This window comes from Olea europaea, chromosome 15, assembly GCF_002742605.1.
Source record: "Olea europaea var. sylvestris chromosome 15, O_europaea_v1, whole genome shotgun sequence".
In the NCBI taxonomy this organism is placed as follows: Eukaryota; Viridiplantae; Streptophyta; class Magnoliopsida; order Lamiales; family Oleaceae; genus Olea; species Olea europaea.
In genome coordinates, this window is record NC_036251.1 from 10,832,124 (window position 1) to 10,852,216 (window position 20,093).

The 20,093-nt window shown below is 32.4% G+C and overlaps 1 long non-coding RNA gene across 4 annotated transcripts; it reads left to right on the top strand.

The window, feature by feature from the left end:
• The first annotated feature begins 6,495 nt into the window (after window positions 1-6,495).
• LOC111410132 lies at window positions 6,496-19,546 on the top strand. 4 transcript variants are annotated; one of them, XR_002705614.1, is made up of 4 exons: window positions 6,496-6,705; window positions 17,793-18,231; window positions 18,482-18,630; window positions 18,967-19,546. It is a non-coding gene; the product is annotated as an uncharacterized LOC111410132 (long non-coding RNA). The 4 variants fall into 4 exon arrangements; XR_002705612.1 differs by having other exon boundaries at window positions 18,509-18,630; XR_002705613.1 differs by having other exon boundaries at window positions 17,821-18,231; window positions 18,509-18,630.
• The last annotated feature ends 547 nt before the right edge of the window (window positions 19,547-20,093 follow it).

Below are 20,093 nucleotides of genomic sequence, written 5' to 3' on the forward strand. Positions count from 1 at the left end.
TATAAAGTAAAAAAAAAAAAGGATATTATTTTACCAAAAGAAAAAGATTTCTCAATTAAGAAAAGTATTGAGTAGGATTTTTCATAACAACCTCTTACAACAGCCTTAAAATCCTTGAAATATTAGGATTTTTCATAACAACCTCTTACAACAGCCTTAAAATTCTTGAAATATTAACCTTATTTCAGAAAGGTATAACTCTTTAAATCTTTAGAAAATTCTTATTTGTTTTATGATTTTTAGAATTTTACTTGTAGATTTAGAAAAAATAATTTATAGTTTTACATTTTATAAAGAAATAGAAGAGATTTTTGAATACGGTATAGAATTAATTTCTTTAAAAAGATATAAATCTATAGATTATTTATTTGCTATATTACAAGTAACTAAAAATTTACACCCAAAATTAAAAGAACAGATTCTATATAGATCTTTAATTTCAGAATTTAGAGAAGAATATTTTATAGACAGTTTTGATCAGATATTTATATCAGATCTAAAACTAAGGATTGAATTAGACAATATAGATAATAATTATTTATCAGATCATACAAATTTTTCATTAGATTCTTTTTATTGCTCAGATTAGAATTATAAAACTGGATCTTTTAATAAAAGAGATTAATAAATTAACTGGAGAAATTAGTTCTTTAGAAAAAAGGATTTTTAATATTGAGAAAGATATTAACAAAATTCGTGAAAATTTATAAATAAATATATATAAATAATAGTATGGATGATTATGGACTTGTTCTATTTAGTTTTTCTGAGCCAAAGGGAAGGCTAGTTGGTCAATTCCTAAGGGGTACGACATTGGATCAACACCAATACACCATCTCCATGGTGTTCACCTCTTCTTGCACCTTCAATTAGTCAAATTGCAATATGTATCCTATACTGGTTGGCACGTAGGCCTAAAAAAAGGACACGCAGGCCCATAATAATAACAATAACAACAACAACGGACTCGCAGGTCTAATATAATAAAAAGCTCGTAGGCCCATAACAACAATAATAACAACGGACTCGCACGTCCAAAATAATTAAGGGCTCGCAGGCCCATAAAACAATAAGAAGTAAATCAACTATTGAACACATCCATATGGTCGAGTCCATAATTAAACATTCATCACATAAATGTTTTCTATGTATAATATCTAATATTAAATGCAATATCTCATAAATCTAGCAATTATAGTCATCAAAACTATTTTAAAATTTTGGATCAAAATAATTAAATAATTAATTAATCAAATTAATTAATTATTTAATTGGCGGGCCTATTTAATTAAAATCAAATTTTAACTAAATATCGAATTAGAGTCTAACTCTAATTCCATAACTATTGCGCGAAGTAATTTAATCAAAATCGAATTTTAATTAATTATTATATTAGAGTCATACTCTAAATTTTAATTTGTATTAGGAAGTGGTATTAATTCAAATCAAATTTTAATTAATATAATATTAGAGTCCAACTCTAATAAAATTGAATTAATATTTTAATTTAGGACAAAACTCCCAAATAAAATAAAAATTCAATTAAGGGTCAAAATTAAATATTTAAATTAAAATCTAATTTTAATAAAAATATAAAAGTTGTCAATTTTAAATAAAATTTAAATCTGGGTCAAAATTAAAATTATGGGTCAAACCCATTTAAGATTTAATTTTAAAACCATTTCAAAATTCAAATTCAAAACTATTTTGAAATTTACAGATTGACCCAAGTTTGAAATTAAAACCAAACCCTTCCAAATTAAAAATTTGTAGAACAGGTCCCCCTTTTAAAATTTCTCAAACTAACCTCATTTTCATAATTGCAACCAGGGGCTCATAATTGCATTATTTGCAATTGAGGCCCCCGTCTCCAACCAAAACCCTAGAATTTTTTTTTCTTGCCTCGCCCAAAGAGCAGCACCTTAGCACTGGTAGTATGCAGCGGCACTTGCCGCTACTGTTACCGGTAGCAACACGCTACCGCCGCTCCCGCCCTCGTTCCAATTTTTTTTTTGTGTTTTTTAAAAATCAGATTCTGAATAAATAAAATTAAAAAATACAATTGCTAGATTTAGGGATAAATATGATTAAATCAACCTTTAATTTAATCAACATGTAAATCGGTTCCTAACAAATACAAAGTTGGCTCTGATACCACTGTTGGAAATTTACTTAAACATGCACAGCGGAAATAAACAGTTTCAATTCCCATTCAGGATTCAGTTTTGTATTTAGATAAGAACTGTGATGAGAAATATAACTTTTTTTGCTTTTGCAAACTCCTTTGCGTTATTCTTTTCCAGCAACTTGAATCTGTCTCCCACAACTGTCCAATTGTCCAGCCTCAAATGAAATTCACACAGAGAATAGACTGCAACTGCTAGGGTTTTTCCTCTTGTGCCAGCAAAAATAATGAAAATCTTATGGACCTTAAACCCTAGCCATGTCTTTATATAAACCCAAACGGGTTCGACCCGGTCTGGTCAAATATTTAATTAATCCATTTAATTAAACCCGGTCCGTGAATTAATTAATCCAATTAATTAATTCGGGATATAAATGATCAATCCAATTAATTAATTTATCCAACGATTGTTAAATTAATTAATTAGCAATTTACAATCTTCCAATTCTCTTTTGTGTGCGACCCATTAGGTTCCCGATCACGATGCCTAACGACGTGAAACATTATTCTGATCTAATCAAAACTGATAAATTAAATACCCTTTTAAATTATCACAAATTCACACTCGCCGTCCCAGATTGACATCTAGCAATGTATCAGGGCAACACACGTGACGGGAAATGTCATGTGGTATGACAAAACCAAAACTATTCGTTTACCATGAAACTATAATCACTTCGTCAATATGATCCGATCAACTACGAGATATGGAAGTGTGTCAATCTCGATTATCGATCATATCTTTCATTCTACTATTAAGTCAATACGAGTCGAAAACTCTTTTTCGACTTATATGTATACCTTGGCCAAGGATTTCGTTATTGACTTAATTGAACGAAATGCAGATCACAATCTCTTACTATTTAAGAGTGACAAATCCTCTATTGGTCATTCACAACCTTCATATGGTTCTTGACATACCCAAACGATGTTGTATTAGCGACCCTTGACAGAGCAACATCCAACACCGTCAAAGCATGACTGTCCTCATACAAGGCACTATGATGACCTCAAGTCATAGGACCAATTCCACTACTGAACGTTAGAGATTAACCACTGACACTCAGATAGTTATCCATGTGGAATCTCTTAGAGGGCCTCCAATATTTCGTTCTATAACAAAACATCCATGTGTTCATTTAAGTGTCACCACACTGTAACTCGTGAGATCAACTACCTACTTCACAAGTAAGAAATGTCACACATGATGATCTATCTGTATTAACGATATCCGTATCTCGTTATTACTTACGACCACGGTTTATTCAAGATCTAATCATACGTAATTTGTATCTCACAATCACAACTCCTTGTGATTAACAAATCACTTAAACTTGGATTTTCGGACTCTATTATTTAATATTATTCATCACAACATTAATTTAAATAAATAATAAATCTTGCCAAAATTAAATGTATTAAACATATTAAAAGTGTTTACAATCCAAATCGATTGGATTTAGGGTATAACACTTACAGAAACATCATAAAAAACAGTGTGCGCCAGTCATGCCGCAAAACAAGGTCAATCCGACTCCTTCAATTTATGGCTTTGGAGATATTAATTCATAAAATTGGCCTGATAGAAGCATCTTGTTTTATAGAAAACATTGATAAAATAATTACATAAGAAAATGACAGAAAAATGTAAAAACACATGAATTCCTCAAATTTTGTTTGAGCTTTGTATGATTTTGCTACCTTTGCAGGGATCAAAACAAAAAAGGCAAGCAAAGAACAAAATCTCAGCAATTCAGAATTTTTTTTTTTTTGCAGATCTATAGTAATGCAGTTGGATCCTCTACGGCTCTACCAACTCTATTTTGAGGTTACCTCTCTATTCTCTATTCAAAGTGATCGAAGCCACTGATTTTATGTTTGAAGTTGGCTGTCCCTTTGCTGGAAATATGGTATCTGCAGAGAAATCTGGTCAGGTGGTAACTGAGTCGCTTTTTTGTATCGATTCTGGTGGCAAGAACTAAAAGTATGAACAAATCTTCATACATAACTTTTATTTACATTCGTTGTTGATAGTTCCCCATACCAGGTAGATTTATGATGTTTTTCTTTATTTCCTTTCCTTCATGTAAAATGACTAAATATTTGAGATGAGGTTTTTTCTGGAAGAGATCTAATTTTCCTTCAAAAAAAATGCAAACTATACATAACTCATGGAAAAATTAGAACAGTGACAACTCCAAAATTGAATCCACAGAGAAAAACCATTACAAAAAACATTTTAATTAGCAATTTGTCAATACATGTTACACCATTACAAGCAACAACCAGATATCCAAGAAAATCTTTATTTTAGAGCACAGCCTCGTCTCCCAAACATAACAACAGACTGCTAGATAAGGATAAGATTACATGTACACGGATTTTTCCTAGGGAAAACTTACAAAATTCATATAGGATTTTGAAATTGAAAAATCATATCCATCTGTGTTTTATGTTTTTTCCCATCTTTGAATGATATTTCGACACCTGTGTCTATGAAAAATTTTCTATACAAAAATCATGTACTAATATCATAACTCATATGTACACTTTTTAGTATACATAAAGTCTTATACCCCTGAACATAAAAACGGTGTAAAGAATTGTGTACACTGAAAGTGTACACATAGCGTGACCCGTTAGATAATGTTCTACACACAGAATTGAGAAAAGTTTGGTGAGCTGAACTGTTGATTATATTCTAATTAGTTCAAAGTATATAATTTTATTTTTCCATTTTATTTCTTGTACAAGAAGATCCCGGGGAGCGGTTACTATACATTGTTGTAGAACATAATGTCCACTTTTGGCGTTTGCTATGTTGACATATGCTATAAAATAATGTAACATTTGAAAATGCTATGCTAAATGAAATAACAATTATTTGCAAGTACATAATTGAGGGAAGCAAAGAAAAGTATATATACATCCAGGTGTATTGCATAATAATATTGCACATAAAATATTTATTCGAAAATTGAGAAAAAAAATCCATATTGCACATGACAATGGAGGCATGGACTCTGGGGTTGTAAGATGCTCTAGCAATTTTTGCATTGCCCTAGAACTGCCAAACAACAACAAAAATGACACAAATGATATTAAAAGAATGTTTTTAGTCCAAATATATTTGGTTTGACGCAGCAAAAAAAATTAAAATTAAATTAAATTACAGAAAATCATTCATTCTCGTCAGGTTGTTGAACTACAGTACACAAGTAAAATGACCATGCAAAGAAGATATAACAAAACTCAAGAACTTTTTAGGAATAAACTCCTTGTACAGACCCATTTGCACATGGTCTGTACAGGGCCTCTCACATTGGGTGGATCCCATGTGTGGGATCCACCCCCATGTGAGAGCATCTGTACAGATTCTGTGCAAATGAGTCTGTACGAATAGCACAACTCAACTTTTTAATACAAAAAAAAAAATGGAAAGGGTATAATTTTTGCATAAGAGATTGATGACCTGTTCGGTAGTCATTATGAAAGTTGATTTTTTTACTGTTAGAGAAAAAAAAGGTCTCACCTGTGAGTGAAAAAGTTAAAAATGATGGCTGGAATAATAAAATAATAATCAAAAAATTGATTTGTTATAGTGAAAAACTGCTACCGATAGTGATGGCCTTGAACCCGTTATGCCCCGCCTTAGACGGGATAGGGCAGCAGCTTGCCCCGTTTGCCACCCCAATTATTTTTTTATTAATTTATTTTTTCTTTATACAGGACAGGATGAAAATTTTTGCCATCACTACCAGGATTGAAAGGAGGAAAAACTTGTATTATGTAAAGCAAAAAGAGAACATAAAAATGGATTTAGCTCATTCTAGTCAAACTTTTGACTTTTGATAGTTAAACATTTATTTGATTAAAAAGGCAACTATTGCACACTTCTAGCCTCTGAAACTACAAAGTGGCCGAAAATGTACGTATTGAGCTATTGAAGGTGGACTCCGAAGTACCAACCACATGGTGTAAGGTATTGAATCCTTATTGCATGCTAGGCGTGGAAGATTTAGTCATACTATTAGGTAGTAGCGGACCTAGGTACTGACGAGCTATGAAGGCCGTCCTAGCTGGATCCGCCGTAATGTTCATTATTGCAGTCATTAGCAGGCTTGTCCACCGGGAAGAGCTGTAGAGGCTAAAGAAAGCAAAGATGAAGAAGATGATGCTAGGAAATTGGGCTTACTCTCCCCACATTTTGGGCCTTTTTTTAAAAAAAATTAAGGCCCAAATCCAATGGCCCAATACCTTGAAATTAATGGACGGTTGGAGTGGATATGTTTCCATTGCATTTACCAATTCAAAGAGTCCAAACTCCAAAATTTAAACCAATCAACCAAGGGCTGAACGGAACTGCTGAAGTGGACTGGTGCCTGGCTAAGTGGTGCGAGTTGAGTGGATGGTGAGTTGATGACCGGTGAGCTGTGAGCAACGAGGAGGTGGACGATGGAGTGGTGCGATCCTGAGAGTTGAGTGGACGTCGATGGCTGCGAGTGCGACTCCTTGCCTTGGTGAGCTATTCTGGCTTTTATTTTATTTTTTTCTTTTTGATTTTGATGATTTAATTTGATTGTTATGTTAAATGTGATGATTATGATTTATGAAAATTGGGGAATTTGTAAATTTTGTAAATATGTGAATTGGGAATTTTATGATTTGTGAGAAATGTTCAATTTGTGTTGGAAATTGATTATAGTTTATGTCTTTAAGATTAACTTTAATTTATGTTTAATTTTCATACAGATTATGTTAACTGGGAAAATTACTACCGGTCTTGATTCTTGAGGTTAATCACACTTTTGTCTTCATTTTAATTTTTTTTTGGCATTGAGGTGAGGTCCCTGTATGATGAATAAATGAGAATTGTGATTTGTGATTTATAATAAATAATTTATGTTGTATGAGTTATGAGTTATAATTTATCATTCATAATATTTGATTGGTGATTTGAGAATTTATGAGACCCCATAGAATGCTGTTGTCTAAGTTTATAGTATCGTACCTTTTTTTTAGTATTTTGAGTTGTATTGATTTATATTTTCATATGTATATACTTTTTATATTTTAGTACATTTACATATGTATTGAATTATATTTACTATCGTTGATTGTCAACGATCACGGATCAGCGGTCAATCTCTCCGCCTTAGCTGAACTACAATGCTGGATTCGCCCCTAAATATACGGGCATGGATTTGGAGAAGCTGAGGGTGTGGAATGCAACCCTGTGAGAGGTGAGAGAGGTTTACATGAGGTGGGTTCGAATTGTTTAAAGAGAAAGAATGGAGGGAGCGTGCAGTCAAGATGGTACCTTTTACTTTGGCCATGTCAAATTAACCAATTTTAATTTGGACCTTTTTTTTTTTTTTTGGCCATTCATCACAATGGCCTCTTAAGATGTAAAAGATAAAAATACTCTTAAGTTGTTACACAATTACCAAAAAAAAAAAAAAAAAAAAAGATATTATTTAAAAGACTATTATTTCCTTTTAGGTTACAAATTTTCCACTTAAAATTTCAAAACCAAATCACTTTGTTTATCTGTTTACTCCAACTCAAACAGAAACGACTTCATTTTTTATCTGCTTCAACCGTGAAATCTCTTAAATTTATCAAACGCTCAAAAAAAATATTTCTAGCCAACACTACGAATCGGTAAGTATATTTACATATTATTAATTTTGTTTTCGTTGAATTAGTAATTTATTTTAATCGTTAAAACTTATTTCTTACATAAACTAATATTTTTTTACAATTTTAGACAGATCTATAATTTTTCGAAAAAAATTCATCTGAACAAGTCTCAGAACGATGAGCTCCCGGTGGCTGGAACCAGACAGCCCTGACTTCTGGTCCATCTGGATTTGCCCGACCTAGCCTGCTGTTTCCGACACATTTGATCCAATTGGACGATTTTTGAAGTCTTTTTTATCTCCTAATTATATTTTTTAATAAATTATGTTTTCCTTATGCAGATACGGGATAGACTATAATTCTAATTTGCTACTTTGGTAAATTTGAAATGATTGAAAATAAACGTTGGGTGTGGAAATGGATGAACGAAAGATGTGGTGATATTGCAATTATCATAAGTTCTAGTACATCATATTCAGAAATGTATAATGAATTACAGAACATGCTCGGCGTCGATCCCTCTTAATACAACACAGAATTGAGATTTTTATTCAGCAAGCATGCGTCAATTTCAATTAAACCTATAATAGTTACTTCTGAAGTTGAAATGAAGGTTTTAATTTAATTGAACTAGAATCGCGCAACTCCTATTTGAATAACTTTAGCAGAGAAGAATAACCCCAATGGTGAAACATGAAAATTTCGATGGAGGGGATCGTAATGTGAATGATTTTAGGGACAAAGTGGAGATAGTTCGTGAAGATGATGTTCTTATTCCTGAAACAGTTGCTTCTCACCGTGACCTCACTATTATGCACAGAATTCCCTCGACAGTTAGAGTTAATGAAAATGAATTTGTCAATGAGAATTTGATTACGTTATCTCGTCAGAGACATGAGTCGGGGGGAGCTCACAGTTTGGAACGAGTACACGGTCCTCTAATTGTTCGTGTGTAGTTCTCGATAATGAATATTTGTATATCGAGCAATTTTTTGAAACAAAGAAAGATTTGCAGGAAGCTGTTTATTGGATAGCTCTGAAATACAACTTTGAGTTTGAAGTGAAAAAATCAAACAAGTCAACATACACAATTATTTGCGTTGACATTTATTGCCATTGGCGCTTGCGGACGACGAAGATGGACACAAATGAGTTCTTTATAGTTCGTAAATATGCATGGAAACATATTTACGAAGATGGTATTTGTCGAAATGATCACAGATAAGCCAGATCATGGTTCATTGGTCATCAAATGATGCACAAGTTTTAGGACTCACGAACGATTTATAGACCTTTGGACATTATTAATGATGTTTGTCGAGAGTATGGGATGGTCATGAGCTATCAAAAGGTCTGGAAGGCCAATGAATGTGCATTTGAGGACTTAATGGGTTCGGTCAAGAACAGTTATGCTAAATTGGCTAGGTATTGCTATGATATAAGGAGAACTAATCCTAGATCGACATTTTTTATTGAGAATGATGGCTAGAATCGCTTCAAGTATTTTTTCATGGCCCTTGGTCAATGTATTCAAGGATTTCAAAACGCGATGCGACCTCTAATTCTAGTCGATAGTACAACAATTAAGACTAGATACGAAGACAGGTTGATAATTGCAACATGTCGAGATGCTGACATTCAAGTTTACTTTCTTACATTTGGCATAATCGACAGAGAGAATGACCTAGCGATGCATTGATTCTTCACGAAGTTGCGAGAAATGATTGAGGACGTTAAGAATTTTGCATTCGTAACTAATAAGGGACAGTCAATAATAAATGATATCGCCGAAGTCTTTCCCGAGGTACATCACAGTTATTGTATGTATCATATACAGGACAACCTGAAGACTAAATATCGGGGAATCAACATCGTTGCATTGTTTAGGAAAGCTGCAGAGGCTTATAGTTTTGAAGAGTTTGATAAGTCCATAATCGAAATAAAAAGTAAATCACATGCTGCATGGGAGTATCTAATAGATATGGAGATCGAACACTGGGCACTATTACATTTTTTAGGACGTCGATACAATATGATGATGTTGAACAATGTGGAGTCGCTCAATACATTATTCAAGAAGGATCGAGAATTACCAATTCTTGCAATGATTGAGCACATTTGTAACAAGCTATAGCAGTGGTTTCATGATCGACGTGAGAAATCACAAAGTTACACAAGTATGTTAACCCCGGTTCAAGAAGATAAGCTCTTCAAGACATTGGAGGTGGCGAGAAATATATACGTGAAACCATTGGACCAGTTTTGTTTCTCCGTGAGATGTGGACGTAATATCAGATATATAATGGACTTGAATGATAACACGTGCACGTGTAGACGGTTCCAGTTGGAAAGTTTTCCATGTACGCATGCAGTGACAGTGACTATCCATAGAAGATTTCCAGCACATACCTTATGCAGTTACTATTACATGGCTGATTATTGGAGAGCATCATATGCTGAAACGATATATCATGTACCAAATGAGGCTGATTGAGAAGTTCTTGACCACATTCTCCTACTTAATAATGTGTTGTCACCCGGAGCCAGACCACGTACTCCAGGAGTACACGCACGTCTAGACTACCATTTACTGGAGAAGTTTCTCAACCTCGTAAGTACGGCAGGTGTGACACGACAAGGCACTCGTCGATTTTGTACCAGTCATATTCCATTACATAACTACTCAATGGATGTATAATAAAATTTAAAATTTATTTGCTATTTTCATATTCTGTTTGATATGTAATATTTACTATTTATAAAAGTCATTGCATTGGACGTCTACTTTAAATTCAAATTGATGGTTTGAATCGTAGTATTTTTTAACTACTATATTTATTTACTTTATGGTTAATGAGTTATTTAATTTTCCATTCATTATTTTAATTATTTTACATAAATTTGACAATATTTTCAATTATCTTGTAATTAAAAAAATCAACGTAATTCACAATACTTACAATTATCTCATAATTAAAAATTTCTACGAATAACATTTATAAAAATTTGATTATATTTATAATTACCTCATAATTACAAAAAATCAACATATAATGTTTACAAAAATTTGACAACATTTACAATTACATCGTAATTACAAAAAATCAACGTATAAAATATTTATGGATCACAATTGTATTCATACAAATTGCAAACTAACTTCAACATCCACATATTTATCCAAGATAGTTTTATTGTATCAACTTTGTGATCAATACTCAAAAATTCTATATATTTTATTACTAATATATTGCAATCGCCCTATAAGTAAATAATAATAAATCAGCTCGAGCCATGTAGTTAAAAAATAGATTTTCATATTAAAAACTGGTAAATCCTTACAATATTCCTTGTCTCGCTGTCGTCATGTTCCACACAACAGCTAATCTGTCATTTACTCGAATCATCGCATGTCTAGCCATAAGGGGAATGATCATAGTCACTGGCTTCAGTATTTGCTCCAATTGATTTTGTGTCAGACAGCTATAGCCGAAGTCATTCACATAGATAGTGGAATCAGTAAATACGACCTCCAGTGAGAATCAGTGTGTGTGTTCTCGATCATTGAATTTATATATGTGTACAATCCGTCCACGGCTTTCTGCATGTCGGCTCCAGCTCAATAACCGACTACAGCATGTACTCGGGCATCGCATATCTATTCCCGTCATGTAGGAGCATGCTATGCTCAATATTTAACGGCCTGTGCAAACTCGGAGCTCAGGATAACTCAATCGGGAATGTCAAAAGATCTTGGGTGTCTCCGAACCTGATCGCGTACCAATTGTCAATATATCATAATAAATAAACCAACAACTTCTGTAAACATAATACACTTACATCATCGACGAGCCAAGCTGAGGTCGTCAATATATCTTTTAATCACTTCTCAGTGATCAAACTTGTCTTCTCCCTAATCTAATAGCTATCTCTAAAAAATGAAAAAACGTGAAACGTTACAAAAGTTACAAATGATACTCATATGTACTTTAGCAAAATCATAAGATATTTACTTCGATTTAAGGGAGTTAAAACATTCATCGAACGCCTTGTGTCTAATTAGGTCGACCTCGTGGAAGATATTGGGGAACGTCCCATCCATGAACGTCCTTCTCTTTGCCTCGGCTGTGTAGGGGAAAACGATATACTGTGATGGCAATATCGACCTCTTACTGAACATTAGCTCTACCACGTCAGCAGCACACTTCTTATCCTTTCTCACCTCCGTCACCCCCTCCGACACAAAGACTATGTCCTCCGTTGTCTCTGGCGTCCTCTCGTCCTCTGCCACCCCCTATGCCTCATCCTCTTCGGTAACACATCTGCTACCTCCTCTGGTACCTCATCGGCTACCTCCTTCGCTACACCCGCAGCTACATCCTTTGGTATTCCCTCTACTTCCAAGGTACCCCATCGGCGACCACCTCAAGTATATCCTTAGCTACCTCATCCAGTACCCTCTCTACGTCCATCGATACCCCATCCTTTACCACCTTTTCGAACCCCATCCACACCCTCCATGTCATATGCTAAAAATGAATTGATCGCCTCATCTGATGCAACAACGAATCATCATACTTCATCCGACCCTCTCCTCTGTCACCTCTGAGAACCTCTGGTCCCTCCACCGCCCCCTTCATCCCGAGGATTGCCAATCCCTTCGTCGCCCGCTCCATCCCGAGAGCCGCCAGTCCCTCGTAGGCTTGCTGTGTCGCCTCGTGTAGCTGCAAACTCAGCATAACGGTCTCATAACCTAGCTCGTAGCATCGCCACATCATCTCGTAGCAGCGCGACATCATCTCGTAACTCCTCCATGTTTCCTCTCATCTCCCTCGGCAATGCAGTCAGGAGTTCGAACAAATCATCCGTCGAAGTACGATGCCTAGATGCAGGAGGTGATATCCTCAATGGAGGTGATCTCAGCGGAGGTGACATCCTCGATAGAGGTGATACTGGATGGTGCTCCTAAAAAATGAACATTACAAATGACTAACTTAATTAAATAATCAAAGCGATGTCATACAATTTATAATCAATTAACATACCCTATCTCGACCGATGACGAAATCGGGCAGTTGATCGTCCGGTGCAGTTAGAGCAGATAATTCGCGAATATAACTATGACTCTCCTCCTCGATCGACGGTGCAAACTTAGTGAGGACTTCAAACTGAAATAATGCATTTTACAAAGTTAATGACCATGTATTAAGATTTTAAAAGGACATGTAGCATAAATCACAAATATATAATATGTACCTCAGGATCGTCAAGGAGAGATGATAACTGTCTGACAAGCGATTTATCTTGTGCTTGCCAGTGATGCATTCGAGGGCAGTATGTCTCCTTTCTCCTTGCATACTGACTAGCTGTAATGGGGACAGTCCCGTACACCTATATTTGCAGCAATTACAATTATTATACATATAATTTAATACAAAATAGATAATTCATCATGTTAAACATATACCTGTAAAGCCAACGGCGTCCATATGCTTTGTACTTGTGCTCGGACCTATCCCTCTTAGGCATCGAATACCCCTTCTTGAAGACATGTAAGGTATCTATAAAACATCCCCGTCCCCATGAATAGTTGTTGAAGGTATCAATGTCATCGACAACCTCCAAATGGAAAATGTCAATCGATGTCTTTTTGTGATGACACTTGAGCACGCTCTCGAGGATAAGCACCAAGCCCAACTTCAACTTATCTGACATCTGATGGCATCCCTTAAATGCTTCTCTCAACTGCGCCAAAGTAACAGTCATCTAGCCACAAAATACTCATTCAATAGCCTTTTGTTCCTCGAAAGACGAGACTTCATCGTTTCTTCGTTCGTACATCGTAGTCCAGTGATGAGGGCAAACTCGAATATGGAGAATGTCCCTATCTTGCACCCAAGATCAAAATAGAAGGCATCTCCGTCAACTGGCTTAAGCAGTCGACATAGCAATGCATCAAGCAGCTATCCTGAAAACTGTACGTCGCGTGAGGAATACAAGGGCCATAAGCATGATCGATGTAGTATGTCTATGTGCTCTTCATCTAATAAATCTAATACTGAAGTGAAGCTGGCGAAGTTACAGTTTGACGTAACTTTGTTGAAAATCTGTTTGACGGCGTCGTTCAAATAATATTCCACCCTGCAAAATTTCAAATGTCAGAACCATGTACAAGAGGTAATGGATAAAAAATAATATTAGAAAATGAAACTAATAAACTGTTACTATACGCATTATCAACAGATAATGGAACATTTAATTGTTTATTATATTAATTATTTAATTACCTATTTTAATTACTATTTTTAATTTTTTTGTAGTACTTAATTTATTTGTTTATTCTAACATTTAAATAATTATTTTAATTTTTTATGTACATTATATATTTATTTGTTTGTTCTAACATTTATTTGTAGTACTTAATTTATTTGTTTATTTTAACATTTAAATAATAATTTTAATTTTTTATGTACATTATATATTTATTTGTTTATTCTAACATTTATTTGTAGTACTTAATTTATTTGTTTATTCTAACATTTAAATAATTATTTTAATTTTTTATGTACATTATATATTTATTATTTAATTATTTATTACGAATTTTAATTACTTAATTTCAATATTTTATTAACATTCAATTTGATTATTTATGTTAATATTTTAATTAAAAATTTTAATTTTAATTATTTAATTATTTTATTAATTCTCAATTTAATTTTTTATTTAAACATATCATTAGTTACTGTTAATTGTTTATGTATATTATTATTTAATTACCTATTTTAATTGCTTAGTTTAATTATTTTGTAACAATTAATTTAATTGTTTATTCTTACATTTAAATAATCATTTTAATTGTTTGTGTATATTATATATCTATTATTTAAATTTTTTTGTTAATTACTAATTTTAATTGCTTAATTTCATCATTTTATTAACATTAAATTTAATTATTTATGTTAATATTTTAATTACAAATTTTAATTGCTTAATTTAATTATTTATTAATACTTAATTTAATTTTTTATTTAAACATTTAAGTAGTTATTTTATTTGTTTATGTATATTATTTATTTAATTATTTATCTTAATTACTAATTTTAATTGCTCAATTTCATTATTTTATTAACACTCAATTTAATTATTCATGTCAATATTTTAATTGCTTAATTTAATTATTTTATTAATACTTAATTTAATTTTTCATTTAAAGATTTAAGTAGTTATTTTTATTTTTGTGTATATAAATTATTTAATTACTAATTTTAATTGCTTAATTTCATTATTTATTAATACTCAATTTAATTATTTATTTTAGTATTTTAATTATAAATTTTAATTGTGTAATTTAATTATTTTAGTAATACTTAATTTTATTTTTTTATTTAACATTTCATTAGTTATTTTAATTGTTTATGTATATTATTTATTTAATTACATATTTACTGATTTTAATTGCTTTTAATTATTTTTTAATTCTTAATTTAATTTTTTTTTCTAACATTTAAATTATCATTTTAATTGTTTATGTATATTATATTTTTATTATTTTATTATTTATCTCAATTACTAATTTTAATTGCTTAATTTCATTATTTTACTAACACTCAATTTAATTATTTATGTTAATATTTTAATTACAATTTTAGTTTTTTAATTTGATTATTTTATAATACTTGATTTAATTTTTTATTTAAACATTTCATTTGTTATTTTAATTGTTTATGTATATTGTATATTTAATTATTTATCTTAATTACTAATTTTAATTGCTTAGTTTCATTATTTTATTAATACTCAATTTCGTTATTTATGTTAATATTTTAATTGCTTAATTTAATTATTTTTGTAATACTTAATTTAATTGTTAATTTAAACATTTCATCAATTTTTTTAATTTTTTATGTATATTATTTTTTAATATTTTATTTATTTATTGCTTGATTAATACTTAATTTAATCGTTTATTTTAATATTCTAATTTTTAATTGTGTGAGTATAATATTTGCTTAGTTTTATTAATTCATTGTATTAATTTATTTATTTTAGTTATTTAATTGTTCATATAGCCTCTGTTTGACCCCCATTTTGTAGAAATGAAAATTGGTTGAATAATATATATATATTTTTTTAAAATGAGTAGTTGAAAAAGAAAGAAAATTTTTCGATTTACGTATAATATTATTTTATGGAAGATTGTGTGGTAGAAAATGGAAGAGAGAAAAATGAAATGTAATGAAATGAAGATTAATGGAGGCCAAACGAGGTAATAATATTGAATTGTTTTTAAAATTGCCTAAAATTAATTAAATTAAAACAATTAAACATAAGTAATTAAAAATTAATTATTAAAAAAAATCTAGATGGAAGCCCAATAGTCTGGGCTGTCTGGAAAAATGCTAGACGCCTGGAAAACAACCATTGGGCCATCTGGAAAATGCCAGACGTCCAGCAGACGGTCGTCTTCCACCTTTTTGGCCGCCTGCAATAAGATAGAGATTGTCATTTCCGACGATCTTCGCTACACTATTGCTTCAAAACACGATTTACAATCATTTTTGTAAATATTTCTTAACAAATATATATAGAAAAACGATTTCAGTAAAAAATAAAAGCTTACCTTCTTCAAGATCAGAGAAATGGCGTTCTAGGTTGTCAATTTTTTGGGTTCTTGGTCGGTGCCTTGGTTGTCGATCCTCTGCTACAGTACACCACCCTTTTCTCTCTTGACAAGTGAGGGTAAACATGTCTTTTCATTGCTTATTTAGTTTTTAAACATTTTTGCTTTTTTTTTTTTTTTTTTTTTTTTTTTTTTTTAAATTTTTTTTTTTTTTTTTTTTTTTTTTTTTTTTTTTTTTTTTTTAAACTTGGTCAAAGGCTATTTTGGAATCAACCGGCCATCTTCCACTAATTCCTCGTCAGGTGGTGCCTTTGACAAAATTGAAAGGAGGTTAAGCTAAATTGTAGCATGAAAAGTGTAGGGAAAATCTGTCCATGGACTGAAGCGTGTTGGGTGGTTCTTCGGTGACACTAGAATGTTTTTCGAAGTCCATTCGGAGCTAAAGACAAGCCCAAATGTGCATGTATACAAGACGAAATTACATTTTTGCTTGTTTTTAAGTTTACATTTCATCATCAGATTTTAAGTTTTAATCTTTCATAAATCAGGTGTATAAAACCCCACCCACCCCACTCCCCAAATCCTATTTTGTAGCAATTTTTTATTCCAAAAAATCATTTTTTTTACCATTATTTCGCTATTCCAAAGTTATTTTTAACTTCTTCGCTCATAGGGGGACTCACTTTTCTTTTTAACGGTCAAAAAATCAATTCTCATAATCACTATCGAATAGATTTCATCCCAGAAATGAGCTTCGCCCTCACACCACAATCTGATCTTCATCCCCCACACCCATTGGTGGCAGCAGCCGTTGTACAATACAACAGCAAGGCTTCATGGCAACATCGCTACACCACAATCTGATCTTCCAAAGAAAGCATCATTAAATTTAGAAAGAAATCTTTCGAAAGCCTATCATAGTTTAAAAGAGCAATTAAATATTTTTATAGATAAGTTCTTGTTGGTTTGTGCTCTATAATGTTCATCTTCCAGTGACGAACAAAAGAGATATTTTGAGTGAAGATATTTGATTGCTCTTTTAATCTATATTTAATGGGGTTCGAAGAGACTTCTTTCTAAATTTAGTGATGAATGTTTTAGAAGAGTCTCAATCATTGATGTTAATATTTGAGCGTCTAGTATTACTTGTAGAATAAAATGAAGAGGAACTGAAAATATTAGTGGAACTATTTTAGTTGGAACACTCATCAGCTTTTTTCTTTTGGGACTGTAAGTCTAACTTCTATTAAGCTTGTCACATTTATTTGATGTTATCCCTTTCTTGATGTCAACTACTTCACTAGCTTATGTTTAATTTTCGTTTTCTTAATTTTTTTGAAGGACTATGTTGCAACTCTGTTGTATGCAGGGGCAGAGCCCAATGAGGTCCAATGCAGGACTGGACTTTCGGGCCCAACCCATTTTTCCCCTTCTTTTAGGAATTGGCCCAGCCAAGAAACCCAAATCCAATTCAATTATCCAACCCATACCGATACCCCATTCGTTGCATTCAACTCTCAGTTCACCCATTTCTTCTCCTTCCACCCCGCCATTCGATTTCCAAGACACTCACAAACATTGCATGGCAGACTACTCAATCTCTGCCGTTTCGCTCCGCCATTCAACGTCTCAACCTCTTAAAAACTCTCACCTAGAGCCGTCTTTCCCCAACCTCGGAACTTTTTGCGATTCTTTTCATTTTCGAGCCCTAGACGGTAGTCTTCAGATGCCTTCGATTCCATTGGCGACTCCATAGACGGTAGCGCAGCAGAAGAAGAAGGTGAAGCCCCCAAAGCAATCATGTTTCTCTTTTCTTTTTATTTTTTATTTTGATTTGTTTAATGTTTCAAACTTTCAATTTTTTCTGTTGGTAAAGTGAACTTAATATTGTTTTTTGAGTTAGATGCCCTATTAATCTTTTCTTGAGATTATTGTGTTTGATTTAAAATCATGTATTAGTTTTGTATTGTATATGGAATTAGCTCTGTGAATTAATTGCTCAGTGAAATGTGAATTACTTTTGCTTCCAGTATTAAATTCACGGTGGAATTGTTCAGTGAATAGCTCTATGGAGTTGAGCCCGGTTGCGAGGCTTCGCCAACTGAGAATAGCTGAGCGGGAGGGTACTTTGTTGCGAGAGCTACTTGAGTTAGAGAACAAGAGAGAGAGGAAAGGATCGGTACTGGCCCTTTTTTGCTTTTAGTATTTGTGATTCTGTAAATTGAATTGATTCCAGTAATTGGATGTTGTGAATTGTTGAGGGAAATTTCTTGAATCTTTCCACTCAAAAAATTGAAAACATGCTCTAAGCTAGTATTTTATCTGAAAAACTGATCATAGTTAAATTAAGCAACATTTCAGGAAAACATAGGGAGTTCTATTATATGGTTGAGTGTTGGTGATTTTTATTTTTGTGTCCGAATCAAAATATTTAATTTGCTCAAGTATTGTTTTCTAGATTTTAAATCTATATTATCTCTAGAACTAGATTAATTGAAGCTTGCTCATTTTGTAGGGCAAATTGGATATGCTCTTGCTCCTATGATTGTTAGGGATGTGATGTTGGGTGCTGACCAATCCATCATCCTTATTCCTTCACATGCTAGATATTCCTCATGCTGCTGAGGCGCTAAATGGAGTGAGATCAGATTGGTCAATGCTGCATTCCCTCTTCTCAAAGGTTAGTAATTTACTTCTAAGTAGTGAAAAAAATAGTCAATAGTTTCATGTATTTTGACATTTTGTACGCCAGATAAGATATAGGTTAAAACTTACAAGTGGATAACTTGTATCTATCTATCTATTATGCTATTTAAATCACGTGGTGTTGCAACAACTAATGTTGTTGAAGCATGCAATGGAGTCAACATTACAATGATGGTTGGTGGTTTCCCCTGGAAAGAGGAAAGATGTGAATCATGTGATATTAAAGAATGTTTCATATACAAATCTCAGGCTTCAGTTCTTGAGAAGCGTGCTGTTGCCAACTGCAAGGTAATTGGATTAGTTGTGTCATTTTTAGTATTGCTGTAATATTGTTTTGTATTTTTATCATCATTAAATTCATAGTCAAAAAATCAAAATTCGACATTAAATTGTGCTCGCATTGAAAAATATTCCTGGCTCCGCCCCTGGTTGTATGGTGCTCCAAAGCCATGTGGATCTATTTTCTCCAAAGTAAGCTATGTAGGAACACCCAGCTGTTTCTTTAATTATTATTTTTGTAATCTAATTTTGCATACACGTTTATGTACAGGAAAAAATAAATTCGCTGAAAGTCTAATAAAAAATTATTTCAATGTGTAAACGATCTTACTTGTATAAATATTTTTAGATGAGCTCAGGAGGTATTTCTGTTCTATAAAGTTAAAACTATTAACCAACAACAGAAAGCAAATTTCACATATACACACTCATGTAAGGCTAACAAAAAATCAACAGGGTGCTAATGAAGTAGTAATACATGCCCGAAATAAATATTTATTATCAATACTCTATTAAATGTATTAATTTAATGTGAACGATGATAGAAACTGACAAAAGAGGAAAGAATAAATTTAATTCTACACTAACACACGTCAGGCAAACTTCTCAGTTGAACAACTTGTATAAATTTAATTCAACCAGTAGAAAAAAATCTGA